Source organism: Hermetia illucens, chromosome 4 (genome assembly GCF_905115235.1).
Source record: "Hermetia illucens chromosome 4, iHerIll2.2.curated.20191125, whole genome shotgun sequence".
Taxonomy (NCBI): Eukaryota; Metazoa; Arthropoda; class Insecta; order Diptera; family Stratiomyidae; genus Hermetia; species Hermetia illucens.
Genome location: NC_051852.1, coordinates 50,655,677 through 50,667,276, shown reverse-complemented (window position 1 = coordinate 50,667,276; position 11,600 = coordinate 50,655,677). Strand labels below are relative to the sequence as shown.

The window sequence follows — 11,600 nt, the reverse complement described above, 5'->3', positions numbered from 1 at the left end:
GTGCTTACACAGAGTAGCACACGGGGCCATATGGAGCGACCAGGAAATAGGATCAAAAGCTAACTTCTCTCCCTTTCGAATATCCACCCGCCATTCTTCATTCAAAATTCGCTTTAACGAATATTGTCATTTCAATCCGTTCCTTACATGAATTACATATACATATGTACGTAGATTAGAATCTGAAACGTGACATTTCTATTTCAGGTTTGGTACAGCGGCAATAAGGATTCCTCGAGAATCAAGGCCAACTTACGGCTTGTCAATTATGGGGAATATTACCGTGAACTCCTTGATCGTCTCCTAATTGAAAAATAGGAGGACATGAAGAAGACTCCGACGAGGACTCGAAAATTGGTAAGTAGCTTCGTAACATAAATAATCATTCCCTGGAATAACTGATTTCCACTTTCGAATGCTGTCTCTAGGAGACAGTTCAGAAGGCAGAAAAATGTACAATCAATTTTAAGAAAGTGAAATTATATTCATGTTGCCTGGAAGTGTTATTGATTTAATGGGGTCGTCCTTGGGCTCTACATGGAAAAAGAAATGTATTTGACTTATCTCGCATCATGAATATGAGCGTTGGGCCGTGAATCTCTCCAAAAATTCATCTGATTGAAAAAAAATCCTATACTTTTGTTATTTGGACAAGCCTTTTTTTGTTTTTCTATGGACGTAGGTAGAAATATCACAAAGAGACTTCTTTTTCAGCTTTTATCAAAATGTAGGCATTGCATCCATGGAAACTACTCTCCCTTTACTCTTTCTCATTCTTTGGAAGGCCCACACACTCAGAACAGCAGAGCGAACATAATGCCATAATTCTCATATTCTCTTTGTCTTACAATGAGTTAGGTCATCCGGTAATTTATTTTTTTCATATTTTTTCTCAACTTCTTCCTTTTCTGATGTCACGGGGTAGGTCCATTTGTTTCACGGCAGATTTTGAGTGCTACGTTCAGAGTTTGGTCCGGGTATGCTGGAAAGCTTTTTTGTTCGTCCACGGGAATATTTCGAATGCATATGCCAGTGAAGAGATGGTGAATACATGCAGTACTCCTATTCTGTTTTTCACCGAGAGATGAGATTTCAAAATGAACTCGAGCATGGGTTCCTTGTAGAAGGCCTAGGTAGTTGTAAAAATCTGTCTCGCTCATAACTTGGATGTGGAGGTCATCAATGCTATGTCTAGGATTCATTGACTCCTTGCGTACGTTGCATTCTAAAAACGTCTGAAGTGAGTTTCACAATACCGTCCTAACCGACTGCACATGACAGAAAGTTCCTGCTTTAGTGTGCCACGAATTTCAACTACGGGTGTCTCACGGGCGATGACATAGTTCTGGTAAACCTTCTGCACTTCATTCTGCACCCGTCTGCTGACATTGTCAGTGGCGATTTAAGTCATCAAGGTGCCTAGACGTCGAACTCCCGCCGGTTATCCCTGCTGGACCTCAAATTCCTCCTTCTTCTCAATCGATGGGCATGCACTTCACACCTAACTGCCAGGTGTGGTGATATCTTCCTCGATGGGTAATCTTTGCTGTCTTGCAAAGCATTTTTCTCACCTACCCCGTGAGATGCTGACTGAAGCTATCCATCCCTCCTCTTTTCACAACCGGGTTGGAACCGGCTACGGTCCGAGTTGTCACAACCTCGCCAGATGCTAGATTTTACCTCATACTAGCATTAAGTACCGATTATTTAGGCTCAAACGATCTTGGGTACTTAAAAGATAAAGGGGCGCTGGTGAGGGTGGTAGGTTAGTAGGAGAATCCGTCGAAAACCTTTGCACCTTTGCAGAATTGTATGTTTCATTGTTTGAATCAGGCTGCGTGAGGGTTCTAGAACATTGAGGGACGCTATAGTGATTCTAGGTACAAAGCCTGCCCTTGACAATATTATGGGAACTACAATAACTCTCTCGAGACGATAAATTTCTCTGATTTTCTAAGCCAGTGGCTCATAATTCACCCTTCTTTTCCGCTTATTTCCGTCCAATTTTAATATTATAACATACGCAATATTATAACATACAGTGGGTGGGGTTCTTCCCCACTAAAACCAGTCCCACTTTCTTGCTGTCATCACCACAGGACCACCGCGAAATATTACTTCGCGTAGAAGGTTTTGATCGACACCAACATGATTTAACTTCCATATCGGTAACTCTTCCCGGGCTCAATCTTGTATCATAATTATTGTTGCATTTACCGCGCTCCAATTTGCTTCTGACATGAGTATCTTTTCCACGAGATTATAGGGTCCGATAATTACGTTGAGGGTGTCATTTCGTCCGCCAATCTCGGGTAATGAACTATAGCATGCTCGGGAAATTCGTTCAATCGGTATTGATGAAACTACTTTCTGTATACACCGTCTTACGTAGAGAACTGCATTAGATGGTAATTCATGCTTGCATGCAAGGTTTTGATGAATCACCTTACATACAGTCAATATGTCTGTCCATGCGTCGTACCGGTCCAATGTCGCTAACCTCACATTACACCATCCATCCATCCGCTCTTTCATAATGTGCTTTTTCAGATTTTGTCTAAAACAAAAAATGTGAACGCCCATACATGCAGTGAGTTACATCGTTCTACGTGGAACTTAAAGGGGGTCTCCATAAATGCAAAAGGGGGAATATAGGCGATAATACTTTATAATGCATGATCCTGCCAAGTTTGGAGTATAGTTATAGTAGGTTAAAACTGTCGCCTCAGTACAAATTCTAAGACTTTCAATGTCAATATCACGTTAAAGTGAATATTCTGAAATAAATCTATGCAAATATATTGCATTACGTGCTAGGTTTAAATGGAACATACTTTCATATAAGAAATACACAAGACTTTTCAGACCTGAAGAGCCCAGCTTCTGGTTTCCTGACATATTATAACCCGTTTCCTCTTAGTTCCTATAATTATTTGCCGATTAGTCACAATCTCAGCAAATGCCAAGCATTTAAACTCCGGCAGATAAAGGGGCACTGGTGGTGGTGGTAGATTAGTGAGAGAGTCCGTCGAGAACGCCCCGCAACATCGAACCCGACTATGGGTATTTCACTCGGGATGACATAGTTCCTGTAAATCCTTTGCAATTTATTTCTTACCCGTCTGCTGGCATTGTCAGAGCTGATTTGAATCAGCCTAGCAATATCCTGATTTAGTGAGTCCCGCCGACCTTCCAGATCAATTTTCCATGGATGATATCTTCGGTCCGAATCTTCTGACCGCGCATTTTCACAGCCGCAACCGCACGTGATAGTACCAGTAACATATCAACACGTTGCAATCTCATCATTGGTTGATAATGAAATAAAATTCACGCTTGTTGGAGATGCATAGAGCGTGGAAATACCTAGCCTATGGAAGGGATCCATTTCCCAGCATTCTATACACGTTTTTTTGGAAATTGGCCGAACCGCAGACTGGACTTCAGCTGGACAGTGAATAGTAGTGCTTCGGCGAGTACTAAAACTGTTGCCTGCCGTGGGGCGTAGTATGGTTGATGCCGCCGCTCACATCGACTCTTGGTCGCCAGTTTCCGCGATGACCTCAAGTCGAATTTGCTCCTTGATAATGGCCAGGATTTTGTCGCTCGAGTAATAAATCGTTACTGGTCTGCTACGCGAACCTTCTGCAGTAGACGGGGCAATGCTCCTAGTCATTGTTGCGTTTAAACTTCGAACCGCCCCACGATTAGCGTGCGACTTTCTAAGAATCGTCAGACTTGGTTGTCTCATCCTTTTACGCAAAACATTCTTCTATTTCCGGCCAAGATCCTTTTCAGCTTTGCAGTGCCCACATCTGGCTCCACAAACCATCATCAAGTCACTTGCGTTTATACTTTTAGCTAACAAAATCCGCACCAACGATTACTATCTGGAAATAAAGACCCATCCAGCGTTCTTTTGTTTTTGGCATAATTCCGTTCGGGTTCGTGGTGTCCGGGTAACACAGACGTGATTTCCTAAAATGGCATGGAATCAGTTTCGTTCATGACACCAGCCCCCTTTCTCCCGCTTCTTTTGATATAAGTTTAGGAGAATTTTAGTCATAATTTAACCTGTAGTTCCTTCGCCCACCTACCCATGTACGCTCTACACTCTGGTCTTTCTGGGCTCTGAAAATATTGCAATTTGCCCTATTTTGTTTAAATCAAAAACCGAAATTGTTCTCCTCTTTTCAAATAAGAACGACGATCTATATTTTCCTGATATGATTTCCAAATTGTGACAGCAATTGAGCACCCTCAGACTCTTTTGATCCGGTTCAAAAACTATGCTGTAATCCACCGAATCTGTGGATCCCTGCTTCGTCAGAGCTATTTTTCTGGGGTTTTTAAAGAAAGCATGTGGATGATCCCGTATTTACATTCGGAGTCGAGTATTCATTATCCAACATGCAATATCCTACTCCGCTCGGTATATACCATGGTGATCTTAAACCAGCCAGCAGAACTTATTGCTGGTATTGCATGCTTTATATTTGCCAGATCTGTGCACTCCACACGCAGGAGCCCATCGTGTAAACTTAGCTTGTGGTAAAGACTCCAGTAACTTTTCCCAGATTGTCTCGCATTATTGTTAAACTCCCATAAAACCGGTTAAAATCGAGGCGGCCACTTTACGTACGTCCTCTTCATTACCCGCTTTTCTGTCCTGCCTGTGCTTCTTTATTTTTTGCTGGTTTGCACGCTTCCTTACAAACTTGTCATAGCGCCATGAAAATTATTAAGTAAGGTCTGATTTGAAGAATTCTGGGCGTTCCCAACGGACTACACCCCACCTAAGCCCAACTTTACAAGGAAATTTGTTGTGGATTTTCTCGCCAGAGCAGTGTGGAGAACCGGCGACGTATTAAAAGTTATGGGGCAGTATTCTTTACCGATGGCTCAAAGATGGTCTGTGGAATCGGTGCTGGTGATTTTCTCGGATACACACAGCGTAGCCGAGTTACATATCCCCAGGATTCGCCAGTATATTCCAGGTGGTAGCGTTGGCGATACTAGTAATCGGTGACAAGCGTAACGTAGCCACCAACAACCAAGCGACAATCAAGGCTTTGCTCTCAGTGGCAACATCCTGCACGCTGGGGGAGCAGTATAGGAATGTGATGAACATTCTGTATGCGGGCTGTCGGATTGACCAGGGGGGATTCTGCTCTTGATAGTCCCTCGGTGGTCGCTCTACCTAACAGCTGCTGACTTGAGACGGCAAAGGCTCGCCACTTGCGCCAAATAAAGGAGAATTTCGCCCTCCTACAGCAAGGTCCGATCGCGAAGACTTTTAAGCCAGACATATCTAAATGCATACAAGGTTACTACGCTCTTCATACAAGATTACTGACCTGTAGGGACCATGCCACCAGACTCGGAATACGCTACAATTCGCGTTATCGAAACTACAGGAAAGAGGGAGAAATTTTCAGGTACTTCATTCGATTGCCCAGCTCTGGCTAGGGTCACTAGGTAAACAATTCTTTGAGCACCTCAAGGAAATCTCTAGTTGTAGGGTGTGAAGCAAGAGGTCTCCTTCATGATTGCGCCGAGCTAGTTCTGAGCCCGTTGGAGTTTGTGGTACCAAAACAGCGCACTACATCACTAAATGGGCTTCCCAGAGGGGTTATTCGTATTTACCTACCTAAGCAGGAAGCTTCGCTTAATTTCGAAGTACTTCCTTCTGCTGCTAAGTGGGAGGTTTTTCATAGTCTCCGCATTTTTTCGGGTGAGATAAATATCGTAAATACCTTCATAGGTTCTAATTAGGATACTTTGATTTAGTAACGGTGATCTATTAAAAAATCTATAATACTCAATATTTATAAAACGAATAGAAAGAATAGAAAGGTGACATAGATTATTGAACGTGCTTGTCTGCTTGAAGAAATAACACACAGCGATTGTCACAAAAGAAAATCACTTTATGTATGCCAAAAGAGGTCAATTTTACGCTGATTAGACAAAAATTGAATTATTTCACTCATTCATTTAAAAATTCATCATCAAGATGAAGACCTTAAAATTTTTTTTTAATTAACGAGGAAAATATTTGATATAATCGTTAATACTTACAAATTGGGCGCGATGTGCAGAGACTGAGCTCTCCTAAAAAATTACATTATCGACCTTTTCACTTAACACTTCAATGGTGGAAATCGAACCATCTTGCAGAGTTTCTTTATATTTGAAAGCGTTTACATGGCCGTCCAGCGTTAGATCCGAGTCCTGTTATGCATCCTCAGACAATGACATACGGAGAATTTTTTACGGTTGATAACATGCATTCATCGCTATATCGTTCTCTCTTTCTCCGGCGAACTGGGGCTGTACCATTTGGTCCAAGCAAATTCAATTTGGGCCCATCACAAAAAATGGCTCTTTTCCAGTTTTGTCTCTCGTTTGCCCAGTCGAGTCGCCTTTCTTTCATGACTTCTGTCAAAAAAGCCTTTTGGCGGGCTTTTGGGAAGGAAGTCCAAGTTTTTGAGGCAAAGCTGCATCGTTCGCAGGCTCATCTTGCATGAGGTTAATTCCTTCTAGCTCTCTTTTAATTTGTGAAAGCGTTTTAAATCGACTTCGAAGGCTGATCCGACTAATTTCCCGACAATGGTGATCTGTTCCATTTTTTTCCTATCTGTACATAAAGTTTATTTGTGCTGATATCGGAACGGGATGTATTTTGAGGCCTAGATTTCGTTCAGATACACCACACACCACCATTTTTTTCACATTTTTCGGTTGGATAGGTTCTGAGAACGAGACCTGTAACCCTTCACCCGTTATCAAATATGGTACAGTTTCTAAAAGTGCTAATTGAGGGAACAACAGACCACATGCTCACACCAATTTACGTGACAATTGGTCTAAACGATTCTAAATAAATAGAGTGTGACAGACGGACAGACAGATGTCGATTCGATCCTAATAAGGTTTTGATTCACATAAAACCTTAAACTGATAATTAATATGGATGTAATGGTAATAAAATAATGAAAAAGAAACTGAAAACGATTGTGGCGCAGCAAGGTTAACAGCATTCGAAATTTATGTCGAATGTTGTTGATTCGACTGACAAATGCCACCGCCGGTGTTCCCCGTGGCGCAGTAGGCCTTGCCAATTTTGAATTGAAAATAAAATAATTGAATGAAAAAGAAATAATTGAAGAATTTAAGTTGCGAACCACCGACCGGGCAGGTCGTTTTAATTTCGTATTTTACCTAAAATATTAATTATAAATACAAATTGTAAAATAAAATGTTTTAATTAAATTAATTGTAAATACAAGTGGTAAAGTAGAATGTATTACTAAACTTGTGATCCTGAAGAACTCGCCCGATTGTTTGAAACGAGGAAAAATCTGCAAAGTTTTTAATTGTGCGGAAATTTGGAATTGCCACGATTGTGCCCAGGTAGAGCGAGGCAGCGCAGCCAGGACTTGAGCGAGAGCTCAATATCATCGCAGGGCCAGTTTCAGGCTGTTTTTTGTGTGCCGATCGTGATTAAACCGTGCGCCAGAAGGAGCCAGAAGCACCATCGCGAATGCGGCATCAAATGAGCGATCGTTAGGAATTCATTTCGTGAAACGCCGTGGTCGTGGTCGTGGCGGCCATGTAGTTGAACTCTGCAGAGGACGTCCCGTATCAGCGCCGATTGAAAGACGTGAAAAATACCGTTGGTTCTTTTGCGCCTCCCATGTCTAGTGATGAAATCATTGATCAGTCCATTGAGCCACCAGCCTCTAAGAAGCGGAAGTTGATTTCGACGACGTCACCGCAGGGAGCCGGAGCCGCCGACAAGGATCATCCGCGCGCTCAGGAGCCCCAACCTTAAAAACGCAACGGCAAGGCACCGCAGGCAAAAAGTTTTTTTTAAGTTGTAAAATTTCAACATATTCCTTCCGTACCCTGAACTTCTACTTAAAGCATAAAGAAATGTAGAGCCGCCGCGGGGGACGGCGACGATATTCTTTTTAAAATTTGTCGCTGGAGTTCCGCTCTCGTGGCGAGTTTTTTATTTTTGGTCTACGCGTCAAGGGTCCGTTCCGGGGTACATCGGTGGTGTTTCTTTTTCTGTCGTACGGACATTTGTGGGTGCGGTCTGCCGTGGTCAAAGTACGGCCTTGTGGAATTAGCTACAGTCTCGTCTTCGACAAAAACTCACGTTGCTAACTGAGCTTTTGCTATGTCGGTTGACAATAAAGACGCGGCAGGCCCATCGGACACTCAGGTGACCGCCCTCGCTGTGCGCGTCCTTCCCTTTTGGCGACGGAATCTGGAGCTGTGGTTTGTTCATTTGGGGGCGCAATTCCAGATGTCCGGGATCACGGCGGACTACGCGATTGAGGGCCTGGATGAGGAGTCCATCCTTCGGGTGGCCGACATAGTGAAATCGGCCTCCTACACACTGTTGACGACCGAGTTGGTCAGGCGCCTGTCTGTAAGTAAATCAGCTAAGCGGGATTACTTGCTGGCAGGTTTGACGTTCGGCGACCGAACTCCCAGCCAATTGTTTCACGAAATGAGGCAATTGGGTGAGAGCAAGATCGACGACGAGTTGTTGAAATCGCTCTGGCTGCAGCCACTCCCGGAGGGCACCCAGGCGGTCCTCGCGTGCCTCCACGATCATTGTAAAAATAATTTTTTTGAAGCGTAAATGCCGGGATGGGGATTAGAAAATTGGAAGAAGTGTACTGGAGAAGCTAAGAGATGCTTAAAGTGAAAAAGGAAACGCTGCATATTAGGGAAACATTCTCTCGTTATCTTGTAGAAGGACAAAGCAAATGAAGTGTTGCACATGCCGCCAAGCCAGCTTACTACAAGAGCATGCCATCTTGTCAATGATACTGATGACGTTTCTGATGGTGTCTTGGTCGATGAACATGGGGATATTCAAGTGATGATGGCATCATTCCACAAAAACCTCGACTACGCTAATGACATCTGCTTCTTGTCTTATCGAATGACCTTGGGCAAATAATCCTCGATTTGGAGGCATTTTGTGGATGCTGAAGAAACCTGTCCTAACACTTTCTCAAAGGAAAAACTTGGTCGGCGCAAACCGGAAGTAGCAATGGATAATTCTCACATTAAGGAGTACAGTGGAATCCACTCTTCCAAGATAAATAGTGTGTCGCACCAAGGACACTTGGCGCAGAACTATAGAGAAGGAGTGCAGGTAACCACGAACGATGGCGGTGCGGTTGCCGCGTTATACCCCACCAAGGGGTGAATGGCAACCATATATAAAAAGTATATATAATTTCACTAAGTAAAACACAAGCTTGAGGTCTTTCAACTGCCATTCATAGGATCAATTAATGCTTGTAGTAGGCCTTCGCAATAAGTGTTTGTGTCAACTGTACACAGTAATTAGCTTCCATTTTGTAAGGATTGTAATCGACTTCCTTCACTTCCCCTTTCGAAGAGTAAAACGTGTCAATGGCTCTTGTTACAAACAAATCCAAAAATAGATTTCAAACTCATAATAGACGAGCTGTTTACAATATTCTTCACCCTTGTATTTTTGAAGTTATTTATACAATTCAAAAAATATTCTGACCCGACCTCAAAGAAAAGATATGAAGTTCAACAAATCAGATAACTTTCCTCTCGAGCGCGAAATGAAAAGCAAACTTTCGTTTCTGAATTAAAATTCAACGCCCATGGAGAAAATATCTTGAATTTCCAATGTAATCAAATAATCTTAATTGAATTAGTCTGCACGCCGTAGTACTTTCACCCTCCAGTACTTTTGTGCAATTCTCAACCGAAGCTCCATCTTTTATTCACTTTCCATTTCAAGTCGTTTTCCTCTGAAGCTGCTACAACTGTAATGCAATTTGTCAATTCTTTCATATTTTCGCACGTAAGACTACGTAAGTATAATGAAATCAGGTTGGGATGTGACGCACTTATCTGAGATTTTCAGTGTTAGGTATCTCGTTTTTCAGCTTGTTAGAAAAAAGTATCACATCACAAAGAATGGTTTTAGCGCTTCCCTTTCTTCAGATGTATTTAAATTCTCCCCTTTCGATTTGCGGCAGACATATCAGTTCTGTGGAAATTCGGTATCATCCAGTCACAGTTGGGAATCATCCGCAATGCTCGCATCCTTTGAATTCATCCAACTCGATTAAATCGGACCATTTCTATTCACGACTTTCTCTGCTCCGTGTCTCCCATGAATGATGACAGTGTCTCGCGAGCATATTGCAAGCGCTTTCTGCTTCAGATACCAATATTTCATTGAATCCGGCAGACGATCCCTAGGTCTATCAATTTGCGTACAAAGTATCGTAATCAGTTAGTGTCTGTCATGTAAATGAGTGTGTTATTTAATTCGCGCGTGTTTTATCAGATGTCGAAGGATAATGAAGTAATTGCAGAGGTTGACGATGCTTCTTTTTTGTGACTTTGCATTATAGGAAAGAGAATCTTTATGGAAATGTACTTTCGGATGCGTCCTAATTTTCCCCGTGGTTGATAGGAATTTGTCGCAATGAATATTTTTAAGAAGCGCGATTCCTTTTTACGGACTGAGAGGGAAGACTTACAGTTTATTGGTTGATCACCCACTAGAACAACATTTTTAGCATTTTCTTACTTTCACCACCAACTGCTATAAATCTTTTTCCGACTCTTCAAGTTTTTCTCATCGATTCTATTTTTAGGCCTTCTTAGAAAACAAAGCCTTATTATTAAAGATTCGGTCCACTGTTTATCTCTGTATCCTTTTTTAAAGGGAGGAAGCTTCAAAGGGTACCGTTGACTGGCGGGCAGTAATGTGGGACTTTTATCCACTAATACCACCTTCTTCTTCTACTCACCCACTGGGATTGCCATATGTTTGGAAGGGCCCGATCCTGTGGTCCGCTGTTTTGTCGCAAATTCTTAGAACCATGGCTGTTATAATAAGAAGAAACGGCAGAGCCGTGCCGGCTCAGATCTTCTAAGCCAGCTCTCATTTACAAAGAAAGGCAGCCGTAGCTTGGCTTTGGGTAGATAATCGCAAAAAAAGTGCAGACCGGCGATTTATAAGTGGGCCTTTGCCATCTTAAGTTAGCCGCTACTAAGTAGTCCGAGTAAATTCTAATCGCGGCAGTCGCCAGTGGGGCATAGACTGTTCCCAGCTAAGGATTTCCAAAAGCAGAGCCCCGTTTGGCCAGTCGGTTAGAATGATCGTCCCTCATTATTTATTAAGGTGCAGGGGGAAGTAGTGATGGAGTACCGAGCAGGATTGCAAAGCCACCGTAGCACCTTTCCTGTTAAGCTTCATTCTATTGTACTTTTTACTCAGTGTCTGCCACAACAAAAAATCGTCCGGTAGGACCTTTTCAAACGTTGCTTTCATGATTTCACTCATAACGGAGTGAAACATCCCTAATCCCGATATCGGCAAGTCGTTGATATATTCAACCACTTTAACCCCGCCCCTGTCCAATATCCGTGAGATTTCGTCCATCACTACCAAACAGATCGGTGTAACCCTGCGTGTTAACCTCTGCTCTGATCGACTGGATTATCCTAATTCTTAGCATGGATATTATTCAATGCGTAATATACGTCTCCAATCCTATTTTGATTAAAACTTCCTT

At 42.6% G+C, this 11,600-nt stretch overlaps 1 protein-coding gene across 1 annotated transcript in view; it reads left to right on the top strand.

Annotated features, from left to right (window-relative positions):
- The first annotated feature begins 242 nt into the window (after positions 1–242).
- The window catches only part of LOC119655179 (FMRFamide receptor), a 331,995-nt gene continuing 320,637 nt past the window's right edge, over positions 243–11,600 (top strand). The window contains exon 1 of the mRNA XM_038060933.1: positions 243–357. The gene's annotated coding sequence lies outside the window, so the exon portion shown is untranslated. The remainder of the gene's footprint in view (positions 358–11,600) is intronic.